Raw genomic sequence first — 15666 nt, forward strand, 5'->3', positions numbered from 1 at the left:
CTTTGTTGTAACAGCTGCTGTTGCATCTTTGACCCTATATGCTAGTTTTGTTTGGAGAGACCAACACCCACCTCCATCATGATTTCTTTGTGCTGTCAATCTGAAGTGGAGACATCAACATCATGGGACCAAGCAAATGGGACTGGACACTAGGAAGTACTCTATTACTAGGAAAATGTCACAGAGCTGGAACAGATCCCTGAAACAACTGCACAATCTCCACCCTTGGTGATTTTTGGGGATTTGGCTGGATGAAGCCAGAAGCGCTAATTCTGCATTGGTGTAAGTCCTGTTTTTAGTGGGAGACAGGGCTATATGACCTCCTGAGGTCCTTTCCAATATTTCTGTGATTCTGTGAAATGTACTTTAAGCATCCCCAAGCCAAAACCTCCTTTTTCCACCCTCTTTCTTGTAATGGAATTGGAGTTACTCAAGTACTAATCACATGATGCCAAAACTTTACAATGCTGGGCTAATGCTTTCAAGCCAAGAACAGTGATCTCATAAGACTCTGTGTCCTTTTAGCTTTCAGTGACAATCTTTTCTTTGCCCAGTGCTGTGGTTATTTTAATTCAGTGAGGGTGAGGATGTACAACTGCTTTCTTCTTGCTGCAGACCTGCTTTTTTAGCAAAAACATCTGCTGAACTTCACTGTTAATTCAGTCCCCTTCCCACCATCCCTTAGACCTGCACATGAGACAGAGCAATCTATAAAGAGAATGGAAAATAAAACAACTGTGAGGGATGTAAAAAGAAGGTAGTTGCAAAAGCAGGTTTGAAAAATACACATTTAAACTGAGTCGAAAGAGTAGTCACCAGTGTATTTTCATCACACTGAAAAGGATGGGTCCCGCAGAAACCTGTCCTGACCCCCACAGACAATGTATTTTTTATGGACAATTAATGAACTGAAAGTACATACAAATTTGCAGATGACATAAAGCAGAGAAGTGTGTAAGCACTCTGGAGGACAGGTTCAATATTAAAATTAATCTTGGTAAACTGGAGGGGAAAAAAAAGTATGAAATCTGAAAAGTAGAGTACTGTGAAGGAGAGCAAACTGGTCAACTAAGAAAGACAGTAAATGAATGAGTCCAAAATGGGAAATGATGTAATGGGTAGCAGTACTACAGGGTATAATGGATCAGTAAGAAAATAAGAGTCAGCTATGTAAACCTGTAGGGTAAAAAACACAGCTCCAGATTTTTATTAACGGGGGAGTTACATGTAAGACACAGGAAGTAATTATTCTGCTCTATTTGGTATAGAGGAAGCCACAGCTGGTATAGCGAGTCCAGTTGCGATCCTTATACACTGAAGAAATGTAAAATTACTGGAGCTTACAAGAGGGATAAGAGACTCAGAAAACATGATTTAGGAGGAAATAATTGGGTTTATTGTATGAATCTTTGATTATACAAAAGATTGCTGTAGCAGTGGTGGTGATTCACTTTACTGTTTGCTAGGTCTCCACCAAACAGCTACTGAAGATGATTCAAGAAGATCTGATCCCTCCCCAACACAGATGGGTGGACTGCATGGTATCTTTAGAGATCCCTTCTCTACCCTTTGAGAGTACAGTGGGTTGGACACAACTGCAATATGTTCTAAAGAGTTATCTTGCTAATCCTCTCTGAAATCCCTTAGCCAGTTTTGTGGATAATTGTGTGAAAGCAGTGTGAATGAAGCAATTAAAACTGAGGGCCAGAGGGCAAAGTAGTATTGCCAGAAAGCCTGCTCAGATTGATTCTACTAGCTCTGTTTAAATCCTTCTTCATTTGACACCTCTCACCAACATCCTGCATCACCCCCAGGATACATTATGTATTTCTGGGAACTGCTTAATTCAGACTGTCTAATTCCCTTCCCCTCACACAAGCAGCACATACTTGCCACGTGCTCTCTGATATCCCTTCTGCAGAATTCTTTTGCAGATCTAAAGTGGCCTCAGAAAAAGGGCATATTATTGTCAAAAGGTTTCCACTCTGTTGAATGAAACTATTGCTGGGTAAGCTTGGGAATGTGACTTCCATCAACACTGAGACTGTATAAATATACATGCCATTGTTCTAGTTCATCAGCAATGAGTTATGATTTTTGAGGCAGCACAGAGATTGAGAAACCTGTGGAAAAAGAAATTTTTACAGTAAAGATGTAATCCAAATACTTGCACAGACCTCATTGCTGTGGTACTTCAGCAACCCAGAGCTTTTACTATATTCCATACTTTCAGTACTTGCCTGTAAATTGCTCCACCCCATGAGGGAGAAAAGCATTATATCTTTTTGTAGATTGGAAGTTGGGTTGGAAAATTGAGCAATGTACGTGACTCAGGAAATATAATAATTGCAAGTCGCTCCAGCTGCAATGCTCTGCTAACGTGCACTTCCCTGCCAGTGCCTACTAATGATGAATATTCCTTCCATTGTATTGTGCAATTCTGCCCTATGTAAAATGTCTTTCTTGATCTATTCTGTACTTACATGGGCATTCTCAGGGGCTACGGAGAGCTGCACCACCAAGTATCTGAATGATGTTATTATGCACCAGATAATGAAGCCAAAAATGTTCTCAAGCTTTTTTTTTTATTATTTTTTTTTTATTGACATGACTACATTTTAAGGACCAAGAGGCAACAGTCCAATTCCAGAACCCTTCTGCTCACTATTTATATGTTCATTTTCTTACTGCGAAGCCAGTGTTCCTCAGTGCAAGCTGAAGATGCCCAGGGACAAACTCGCAGCAGAAAAACACACCTGACTGACTCTGTACTCTTGACGTGGATAATTTTTGAAGTGTGACTTTGACTATCATTGATTTCAAGTCCCTAATTCTGGGAACAGTTTGGTGAGTGCCATACTGGCACAGTTTTGTATATGTATATATTCTATTATATTCTTAATATTTTTTATATTATATAATATATAAATGATTAATCATAACTATTTGCTGCTTTATTAGCTATAACCTCTTAATAACTTGTAATATTTAAATATATACTAGCTGTTACTATTGATTACTGTTGCTATTGAAATATATATATATACACACACAATTGTTTTTCTGGTATTAATTTTGTAATAACTTTATATTTGCTATATATATATGAAATATATATGCCTTATTAATCATAAGTATACTTCCTTTACTAATGATATTTTTCAGTAATCTGTAATAAAGATATTTAGAAAATAAACCTTCCTTTTCATTGGATATTAAGAAATTGTGCAAACCTAGTGTCATGGTAACCCCTTAAGTTGCAACAGTTACCTAAATGCAGGTCTACATCATTTACTACAAATACCAACAGGCTTATAACTTTGACCTTTCTTACTGTATTGTCTAACATGCATCAGAAAACTATGACTGCCAGCAGTGGAAGAACTGAAACATCAAGAGATTACAGAGTATGGCTCAGCTACTGTACCTCCCACTGGCTGCAATACCGTAGCTTCAAAACAGGCATCGGCAGGAGAGGAAACTAAGGCAAATATGAGAGATAAGAGAAGGTAGATATGAAGTAACAGCCATTCAAAGACACGTGAATGGGAAGAACAAGGAGCTTCAGACTGAAATACCAGCAAGTAGGGTGGGCTGTTGTGTCCAAAGGCAAGAGGAGCATCGCTGGGAAGGGGACAGGGAAAACGATCTCCTTCAGTCCTCCCCCTGTTCCATCCTCATTCTAACCTGGGAACACAGCAGAAAAGCCTGATCCACTAGAACAGTGACTCATTTCATTGCACACAGCAACACGGTTCTGTTTTCAACTGTTGTTGAAAAGTTCTGTTGTCCTAGATCTCCACATCTAGCTGAAGTGGAGATTTGCATCAGCATTACAGGTCATGATACATGGAGAACTTGTACGTCTCTAGAGCTGATGTCAAATAGCTGATTTCATTACTGTTAAGTACACACTGAAACTAGCTGTTCCATCAATAGAGAGCAGCTTTTCTTCTCCTCACTTGGCTTCTTTCCCTGTCTGTAGTGACATATCTGCACACGCTGTAGTTCATTATACTGCATGGAGGTTGTGATACAGCTGGTCAAATAGACTATTACAATTGAGTATCTGTGACTGTTCAGACTGTCTCACCAACAATGTAAAGTAAAGGCTTCTAAAAATAGAGGAAACTGTTAAAACAGACTTTGATTCCCAAGTTTATCTGTCTGGATGAGAGGAGCCTAAGTATACGTGCCTCTTTAGTACAAGCACAGATTTTAATTTACTCGTTCATGATTTCAAGTATTCTGGTCCCAACAGCACTACAACCTTGTCTGTCAGGACATGTCCTGGGCTTTCCTCTTTTTCAGTGCAGTGTGGTTAGTCCCAGTGTGTCACCAAGGTGAACCAGAAACATCATGATCTCAGCATGCAGGAGGCCACTCTTCTTGCTGTTAGATGGATAATGATATACTTTTCAATCAGACCGATCTCCTTTCACTGGTGAGTGCTCATCTTCCTTCCCACTGGTCTCATGCATAACCTAAGCACTTCTACAGTCCAGGGTAGTCCAGACAGAATGATATTTCCCCATGTTTTAAATGAGTCCACCTGGTAGGGCTTATAATAAGGAAAAATACGCTGAGTTGCATTCACTGAGAGCCTTCCACTGCTCTTTCTTCAAATTGTGTCACCAAAACTAATGAAAATTTTATCTGATTTCCCCTAGCTTCAGCTGACTTCACTTCATCCCCAAATAGTGCTAAATCATTGGCATAAATTGGTTTAAGTATTAGTATCTCTGGAGGGAAAAAATTGTTTTGCAATGTTGTCAGACCATGTTTGCAGGAGGGAGGTGTGAATGTATACATCATGAGAGAGCACTCAAGGCTCCTCCCTTAGGTCCATGCAGTCCTGTCCCCTCATCCTTTTTCATGTGGCACAGGACTTTCTAGACAACACATATTCCAGTATGCTAATCCAAGAAAAAATCTTCAGAGCTCTTTCTTTCCAGAATCTGGCCTTCCTACATATTTTGCGAGAGATGGTTGTTGGGGCACAAAAGTGAAGCACACAAAACAAAGATCTGAACATAACCATAACATCACTGACTTCTCTCCAGTCCTGCACTGTCAGAGGCCACAGTTCTGCAGCTCTGGGAAAAAAAGGCTTAATAGGTCTCTGGGGCTCAGATTTGGGAGTAGGCAGCCATGCCTGGTATCGTCACTACAGCCATGGTTCTCAATGTGGTGACAAAATGGTTGTTTCTAAAAGGCAAGCACAAATGTTCTCACACAAGCCTTTCAATATGAAATTATCTGGTCGAGTTTTTCTCTACACACAGGGGAAGCTGATGGGGAACACTAGCTGAAAATTGTTTTAAGTAGCCCATACTGAAATGCTAGCAGCACATATATTTGCAAAGATCTCAGTATGGACAAATTATGTAGCTGCATTCTTGCTCGGAGATTTCAACCATATACCTAAGCCCTACTTTAAAGTATTTGCATGTGTTTTTGTATTTAGAGGTAGTCATACCACTGTGATAGGGAATATAAATGATGTTTTTGATTCTAATAAATTCCATTTTCATTCAATTTGGACTTAGCTGTCTGCTCACATCTCAGCCGATATAAATTTTGCTGACAGGAATACATGCAGCTTGAAATTGTGGGATCCGAGTTTGGTTTCTGCTTCTTTTTACCCCTTGATTAAAAAACCCCAAACTCACAGAGTGATCATTAGACATATACCTATGCTGATCATTAGGATCAGCACTGAAGTCATCTGCAAGGACTCTCAGGTACATATCAAACCTCTTACTGACATCACAGCTATCTACACAATATTCCTTATCAAAGTGGAGCTGTAATATGGCTTTATCACAGATGCCTTTTCTCTCCTTCTGGACAGGAGAGGAGCCAAGACGAGGCTGGAAAGGTGATGCTGGCAGTCGCCTTGTACTAAAAACTGCCACAGGGAGGCAAGTTCAACACACCTACCAGAGGAGAGGGCATGAGAGTCAAGGATGGCCTACGGTCTGGTGCTCAGTACATGGACCGAGACCAGTCTGGATGGCTGATGATTACCATAAGCCCACCTACAGGTCTATGTCAAGGGAACCAGAACCTAGCTTTTTAAAGGTACAGATAGGACACCAGCTTGTGGAGCCAGCACAGAGACAGGGCTGGACCAGGGGTACTGTTTGGAGCTTAGACCCACTTGCCATCTTAGGGACAGCTAGCAAACATGTCTGGCCCTTGATCAAGATATGCAAGTTTGTGTATGGGAAATCCTCGGAGATTCCCTAGAGCCTCCTAGAAATTTTGCACAGGCATCAGATAGGATCAGCTGTGAACCTTTTGTTATCCAGATGTGTGCCCCTTTTTGGTACCTCTGCAACTACACATCAACATAAGGAATGGAAAGCTTCAACCGTGCACACAGACTACTGAGTGCCGCTGAGTTTACCAAACACTATCACAGCTCCAAAATGGAGATTACTCAGAAAATGCTCTCCCAGATTCTCTCCAAATAATTAGGCAAAGGAAATTACATTTTTCAGAGAGCTTGTCCTGTTAATGTCTTTCCAAGAGTGATAAACATTAGTATGATTGGATAAAACCTAAGAAATAGAGAAATTTAAATATCATAGAATCGCAGAACAGCTGAGATTGGAAAGCATCTCTGCAGATTGTTGAGTGCAACCCTCTGGGCAAAGTAGTGTGAGCTAAAGCAGGTTGTTCACACAGTGTCCAGTTGTGTTTTGAATATCTCTGAGGATGGAGACTTCACAGTCTCCCTGGGCAGCCTGTGCCAGTGTTCAATAACTCTTACGATTGAAAACTTTATTCCTATGTTTAAATTGAATTTTCCTTATTTCAGTTTGTGCTCATTGCCTTAAGCTCAATGGTTACCACTGAGAAAAGCTTGGCTCTGTCTTCTTCATTCCCTCTCACCAGGTATTTATCCAGATGGCTAAGATTCCCTTCACCAAATCTGTGGCCCTGCACTGGACTCACTCTGGTATGTTCAAGCCTGTCTTGCACTGGGGAGCCCAGGATCAGACCCAGGACTCCAGATGTGTCTTATCAGTGCTGAGTAGAGGGGATTACATATGTAGTAAGTAGCAGAACCATCTTAAAAATCAGGTTCATCAAAACATCTCTGCAGCTCACAAAAATAGGAGACATTGTAATAAACATCTAAACACCATATTTATAATTATAAATTTTAAAATTTATTTCTGCAAGAATAAATGTTTGGAATAAATATTTTGAGGTTATTTATGTCAGAAGGAAATCTTATACTGAATACCATGGTATTATTATCATGAAACTGAAAAGTCAATATTGCATTGCCTTCCTTTTTCATAAACAGGAATTTAAATATAAACCACTTAAAAATTAGTACAAAAGGTGACCACTGGGAAAGAAAAGCACAGAAAAAAGAAAGTAAAACTTCTAGACTATTTCCTAAATATTGTTAAGTCTCTGAATGCTATTAGTCTGAATCACGGGCAATGAATTTCACAGCAGATGGTCCCTGACAATTCACATCCTGTTACCAACAGTATCTCCAAAAACATTCAATCTTCTGTTTTCTACAAAATCTCACACACAGATAGTTGCTCCCAAATCCTTGAGGTATCATGTTGGTATCAATAATATTTCTGAGACCACAGGGCAAGAATTTATGGTGGAAATTAATGATATTTCTGTACGGAACAAATTAATTCCTGTAAATTTTTGTCTACAGTAAAGGACCATGATGTATTGAAAGCAGCATCATAAATAACAGAAAGCTGGGAAACTAATGTCAAGAGGTTTTCATTTTAGTCAGGAGTAGATCGATGTATTTAGCACTTTAATCTTGATCAAAAGACAAGAAGAGACGGTCAGATTTCACTGGTTTTCACCAGGTAAGAAGAATAGAGGTTTCAGATTACTGTCCAGATAAAGGAGGTACACTTTGTAGCACTGTAAACCCCGGGAAGACAGATACTAATCTCCACATTAGCTATGAACACAGTTCTGAGCCACTATAGAGTTGCAGGCAGCTCACATCTTTGAGCAATGCAGTCTACTGATGTAGCTGAGGAAGACTCGGGCATATTCCTAGTTAGCTTCCTGTCTAACAAGAGGTTAAGGAGACCCCTCCAGTATTGTTTGTCATCGTGGAGCATAAAACAGAAAGTAGATAGGTAGAGACTGATAACTTAATCAAAAGATTCCTGAGCAGTGCAGTGCCTGCAATTTTTCTAGGAGAGAACCTCAGCTTACAAGTGTAACATCCTGTCACTCATTTTTTTATCCTAAGATAAAAGAGCAACCAGATGAAATGATCATGTGGAATGGGCATAATGGTGCTTATTTAAGTAACTGCAATGCCCCAGAAATAAGCTACTAACCGTAGCTTTGAAATATTATGAGACACGAGACATAATAGCACACTCTCAATACTGAAAATCCTTTCATATGCACTTGTTCAGTAAAGGGCATTCAAAGGTAAATGAAGGCTATCTTAGACAAGCCTACTCATTGCCAGAGATCTAGTGTCATTAATATCCCCTAAGTAAATAAAATGAAAAATTATTAAACCTTCAATTAAGCACTGTCAGATACATTATAATTATGTGGAAGGAATACCACACAAGATGAATTGTTAAACTGCTAATGGAAACAATGGATTAAAAAAAATATTTAATAGAGACAATTATGAAATTACAGATGATTCTATAAATAATAATATGTAGTGTATGAGAAAGCAGAGATGGTCAGAGGCTTCCTAAAAGGACAAGCTGCTTTTGTCCTCCCCAATAAAGGAAAGAGCTTGAGCATAGGGCAGAAATGTCTATATGCATTTTGAATTGTTCTTTTCCAGCACCTATGTGTGTCATATTTAATTCATTGTACAAGAATTTCAAAGTTCTATAAAAATAAAACACTAATATAAATACCCAAATGTATACGCTGAAATAAAACTGCTCTGACTTGGAGCAATATTGATATGGTTTTGCCAATATTTCTTTGTCAGTGAGATGCAGACAGATATGCATTCAGCAAACAGCTGTGCTACTGGCATGTAAGACTGCTCAGGATCTTTCCTCCAGCTGTTCAGAACCCTCCTCCTGCTGTACCACATCTCCCAGCAGAGCTGCTCCCAGCTCATTCCCCCAGATTTGATACAGAATGATACAGAACCATAGATTCATAGAATGGTTTGGGTTGGAAGGGACCTTAAATATCATCCAGTTCCAACACCCGGCCATGGGCAGGGACACCTTCCACCACACCAGGTTGCTCAAAGCCCCGTCCAGCCTGGCCTTGAACACTGCCAGGGATGGGGCATCCACAGCTTCTCTGGGCAACCTGTGCCAGTGTCTCACCACCCTCACAGGAAAGAATTTCTTCCTAATGCCTGATCTCAATCCACCCTCTTTCAGTTCAAAGCCGTTCCCCCTTGTCCTGTCACTACATGCCCTTGCAAAAGCCCCTCCCCAGCTTCCCTGTAGGCCCCCTTCAGGCACTGGCAGGCTGCTATAAGGTGTCCCCAGAGCCTTCTCTTCTCCGGGCTCAACAACCCCAGCTCTCTCAGCCTGTCTTCACAGCACAGGTGCTCCAGCTCTCTGATCACCTTCGTGGCCCATCTCTGGGCTCATTCCAACAGGTCCATGTTCTCCTTATGCTGGGGTCCCCAGAGCTGGACACAGCACTGCAGGTGGGATCAGTGTCGTGAGAGCAGAGGGGAAGGATCATCTCCCTTGACCTGCTGGCCACGCTTCTTTTGATGCAGCCCAGGATTCAGCTGGCTAACAAAAGGTTATAATTTTGTTGTTTGTGTATCAGACTCTTTTGGCATACCCATGCCAGCAATTCTGCTGCTATATACAGGGTAGCAACGGGACAGGGAAGAGGTGAGAGGCAGATCAGGCAGGTACTTCAGACTTCAGTAGACACAACTGCAACATGAGATATCTGCCCATCATGCCTTACCTGCCCTATGTTGAAAGCCCTGAGCTTTATCCTTGTACAAGTGTGACAGCCCTTTGCCTAACAGCAAGGAAATATGATGAAATGGGTCACTTCATTGAGAGCTGAGCCCAATAATCAGGGCAGCTATCAAGCCTTCTTTTCTTCATGAAAATAATACGCTTAACAGAGATGGCCAACTGCAGAATAGCCTGAGACTTTAGATGAGTCTCTTGAAGAAAAGTCACATAACTGAAAAATTTAAATATCCTCAAGAAGCACACCCCCTCAAATGTTTCAGTTTTGTCAGGGTTTCTACCTTTGTGAAATATTTCCTAGGCCCCCAGTCAGCCTTTCATGTAGCAGAAAAGCAGTCCAAAGAAGCCCTGAAGCAGTTTCAGCAGGCAGGGAAGGTGATGTCCCAGGCCTTCATGTTGCCAAGGAACTGGGGCAACTGGAAGCCCGCAGGTTCTCCATCTCTGTGGGGGTCAGACAGATCTGCTGCCTTCAGGCCCTAGGCATCATAAGCCTTCTTGACTAAATTGAAAGGACAACCCCAGCAACCTCCCCACCTTTAATTCATGGCAGTTCACACCCTGGGGGAAGTTCTCTGACCTAGTGTTTACGTTTAGTGTGTAGATTATCACCTCAGAATTACTTCCTTCTTCATAATTGAAGACAGAAACAGCGTTTCTGTGGTGTAATTAATCTCATCGTAGTGTATGCAGATGCATTAAGATGTATTGTGCCCTAAAATTGCCTACTTCTCTCCATTGACTGGAAGGAGAATCTAGAGTGTTCAGACGTACTAATCATGTAAGATGATTCACCCTACACGTCTAGCAGAAGCTAAAATGAAGATGGGACAAATCTATTGTGGTATTAATACTTGATGAGGTAAAGGTGATTTTTTTTTTCTAAAATGAGGCAAAACCCCACCTCACCTCTCTATCCAGCCACCAAGCTCCAGAACGACATCTCCTTGCTTTCTTTGTGGCCCATATAGCTGATACCTTTTTCTGGTGTGTGACACAACTTGTGTGGAAGGTGAATACAGAGGCTGGGAACACAGGTTTTCCTGTCACTGGTAGGTGCTTTTTTTACTTTGGTATTCCATATATGAAGTTGCATAACAATGCCCATAAACCATAGGAGGTCCTTAAAATGACCACAGGTCCCTTTGCAATGGAGCTGGTAGTGATCCCCATAAGAGAGGCTAACACATTCCATTCTAGCTAGACCCTTGGTGCTTTTTAAAGCTGCTTTAATTCATCCCTGCAGTTTGCAGAAACCCTTCAAAATTCAGAAAGGAGAAAGCCTTCAGGGTAAAGAAACACTTTGTCCCATCAAAATCCATTTAACTTTGGCTAAGTTATAAACTGTGAAAAAACACAAACTCCACACTAAAGCTTGAAATCTTGAGGAAAAAAAAATATTGCTGGCAAAGTGCCAAAACAAGTTTAAAAAGAAGGAAGAGGATCTACACATTGGTTTTTTGTACTGCCAAGCAGCATCTGTGAGTTCTGAAGGTCGTAGAGAATGGGAGACTAAGCCAGGTCTGGTTCATCTCGCCATACTTCTCCTTACAACTATACATAGACCGATCAGATTCTAGTACACAAAACAAAATCTGCTCAGTCCAACAGTGTCAGGTACCATTAACCAGCCTCTAAAGGTATGGCATTGGACACCAGCCAGCTAACTCCTGTCTGGGATGGCAGTCTTCTTTGCCCAGCATCTAATACAGCAACTGGAGCGCTGGACCACTGAGCCAGCACGGCTGTTAAGTTCCGCATGATAACCTCCTCCTGAGGAGGAGATTATTAAGGTTATAGAGACAAAGATTTCTTCCAAGCTTTGTCTTTAAAAGAGAAAAGTTAAATTTATAACTGCCTGAACAATCTGGGTTCTCTGATTAATTCTCCATATCCATCATGTTACGGTCTACTTCTATTCCTCTGTGCTATTTTTTCCACCTTTGTGATCTGATTCATCCCACACAGTGTAATGATATTCCTTGCAGAGGGGAGAGAATAGTGATTGCACATGCAACCATATGATTTTTCCTTCATTTTTGTGGCCTTGTAATGCTGATCAGGGGGTTTTCTACATAGAAGGTACATGAAATACTGCTAAACATATGTGGATTTGATAAATATTCCTTTTCACTTTCTGACCCTTTTTTCCTAACTTCCTGTTTGTGATGGTATCAGAGAATTATTTTAATTTAATTTTGTCTACAAACGTCATTAAAGTCAGAAAACCTATCGTGTCATTTAATCAATGCCCCTCTCACCATAAAAATGTTATCATTACATTTTCCTCTCTACTACCAGATGTAGAGTTGTTGCAGCTATCTTAAATGATGAGCTAAAAAATTTTATATTGTGAGATTTCTTCCCCCTCCCAGATTTTACTGATGAAAACCTTTGCCTGACAAAAATAGATTATTTTTTTAAAAAAAATAAATATTCACCCATCACATTTCTGGCTTATATAATTCCATGCCTTTGTTACTAGGTATATCTCTTTAAAACACCTTCACCAGCTTCACTGCTTATAATATTCAAATATTGGCAGGCAAGAAATTTTTCAGTTTTTCAGCACATATACAAGTTAAAAACATTTAGCTCCCCAAATATTTTCTCCCAAGTACCAGGCATTCTGACAGTGATGTTGCAAGGTCTCAGACACTTCTGACTTCTAATGAACAATTAATCTGAGCTATATAATTTAGCTTCAGAGCATACAAAAAATCTGAATTAGTCTACAGCTGAGTATCACTGTAACCTGCTACAACTGTTAAAAATATAAAGGAAGATAGAAGATTATTATGGGCAATTGTAAGATGGCTAGTGAGGCCTTATTTTAAGATTTTTTTTCTCTTTCCTTTCTTGCATGAGTGAAAGGAAAATTGAATCAATCATCAATGAAACCTGGCCAGACCAACAGAGTCATGTAACTATTGATTAAATACTGGTTTCAGAATATAATGTAGCTTTTTAATGAAAATAACCACAGAACATACAAAATGGAAATCTGTGTTTTTCTAATATTGCTCTGAAATACACACTTGAAATTAAAAAATCATAGACGAGACTTCATGTTTAAGAACCTTTAGAACATTTTATGGCATTTATATACAACATCTCTCCACTTACAGCTCAGGTAGATTGAACACAAGTGAGAAACTTCTAGACAGGTCAATTAATGGTTATGTAAAGAGCAACAGTTGCCCCACATAAATTCTAGTGTATTTTATTGCAAAGATTTAGTAGAGTGTGTGTAAGGTAGAGCTTTGAACTTGGGAATAGCCCTCTTACTTTTAGAAGCTAGAGGTCCTTGGCAGATGTCTTACCAGAAATCTCTGGATATTTTCATCCAAAATTCTTCATCTTATGAGCAGAGAATGACTCCAGGCCAGTCAGGCTCTGTACACATCATGTCAGCCTGTCCTTGGCTGGTGAGAAGCCTGAAGCTAGGAAAAGAGGTGGGTTCCCTTCACATTCAATCTCAAGGCAAAGCATGGCAGCGAGAACTGGGTGAAAAATGCCATGAAGAAGAAAAAAAGCTGGAAACTGCCTCATAATCTTGCTGCCAAATCAAGAAATCCATCAAAGAGTTGGGAAGTGCTGAGGGAAATATTGCACCACAGGGACTTCATACAACTGGAGTGGAACTACTTTTTTCTTGAAGATGGCTTTCATTTCCACAAGCCATACTGTGTCTGAGAGAAGGGCCTGTGGACGGGATCTCAGGCATCAGTTTACATCTGCAGAACACACTTAAAACCCAAAGATGTAAAATTTCCTTATACATTGTTCACAAAGATTATTCCACCTGCCATAGCAATGCAAAAAGCAGAGAACTGCAGCTCGGACTGTAATACACATGGAACATTCTCCTGTCTGAAGAGAACTTTATCCAAAACGTTTATCAAAAGTAGAGCTGACTACTGACTGTATCATATAAAGTGTTTATTTGCCCAACACTTTGTGGGCTGCGGTGACGATTATATCCAAGAGGGAATCTGCGCATTATTGATTTAGAAGTACTTGATGACGATACTTCTTCATGTGACTGATGATATAGTAGAGATTGTGATACTAGCATTTTATCAACAAATCAAGACACAGTCTTTAAGATGAAACAGAGGAATGAGTATTCATGGAAGGAATACAGAAAGGACTTCATGGCTCAGCAGAGAAAGTAATAGTTCCCATAAGACTTATGGTACTTCATAGTGACATGTTTTCTCAATTGCTTGTAAGCATGTAAATGATCATAACGATTACCAACATGAGACAAAAGAAAACCTTTAAAACATTTCTTCCTAAGGAAAGAAAATGTCCCCTACAGCACTCCACCATATATCACACACAATTTTTTAATGCAGATCACTCTAATTTGACAGCAAAATGAATAGTGTTATTCCAAGACTTCCAACAGCTAAAATGTTTTATCTTCTTAAGACAACAGCTTCAGGCATCATTCACAATGTATTAACTTGCCTTTCAATTGAGAAAGACTTTAAAGACAATGTAGAAAATGAGAAACTTTTTTCTGTGGCCACTGATGATGCAAACCATGGAGATACGAAAATGTTTTTGATAAACTGGTACTACACAGTTGAAGGGAGAATAGTCCATTGTTTTCAAGACAGCAATAAAACTGTAAGAAAAGCTTGCAAACATAAATTGTGTACTGCAGTCAGTGTCCTGAGCTTGAATTTGGCAATGTATCATTGTGACAACATATCATTGCAATGTTAATGATGACTTTGGGATACACCTTTCTGCCCACAGATAAATGGAGAAGGATAATGAATAACTGCTTCTTGCTAATTCTCTTTGTCTATACAATACAGCAAAGCATTCAAAAGATAAATGACCAGAAACTTGGGGACTATATCACAGTAGTTCTGACAATTTTTCTGTACTTTCCAGGTTTCAAAACTACTGAAGATTCTACATTCTGTCAAACTGAAGCTGTGGCATAGATTAGCCTGCACCATGGCTCTTCCCAAGTGTGAAAGAATCTTAAAATGGTTTTGTGTTATAAGAAGGTCCTACTGAATGATCAGGAATTCCCCACTGACACTTTAAAGCTCTTTAAAACTGACAGAATTTAGGAAGATGGAGACATACTTTTGGTGACCTATATTTCTCTCACAAGCTGAAGACTTTTTACAACCCTCCCCAAATTAAAATACTTAGTATGTGCTGGAGTTTATGACCTCACTGAAAAGTAAAATACCACAGAAACAACAACAGGTTTTTTGGTCAAGAATGCCATTCTTATTTAAAAGCATGACACGACAAAGCAGATAAAAGTGGAAGTAAGCCATTATTCAGAGACATAAACCGCATCTGAACTTCTGTTTGAACTGAGGAACAACAGGATCTTAACTTGGTGTAGGTCTCTTTTAAAAAAAATGCATTGACCTTTTTTTTTTAGGAAATCATAAGCATTACTGAAAGACTGAAACCTGACAAAAGGCTAGGTCGTAATTATATATATATATATGTATAGAAATTTTGTGTACTGAGCGATTCAAGAAGCTACTTCTATATATTTCAGGAATTTTATATTAGGAAATAGGTAATATTCCACCTTAAAATCTTGGTTATTTCAGTTTATTAAACCATATGGATTAAAACCCACTTTATTATGCCAGTCTTAACTCACATGCAACCCTTGCAATGGTATTTTCTTTATGCAAAAAGGCTGGGCAGATTGCAGAATCCTGCTAAA

The sequence above is a fragment of the Falco punctatus genome, assembly GCF_963210335.1.
Source record: "Falco punctatus genome assembly, chromosome: 2".
Lineage (NCBI taxonomy): Eukaryota > Metazoa > Chordata > Aves > Falconiformes > Falconidae > Falco > Falco punctatus.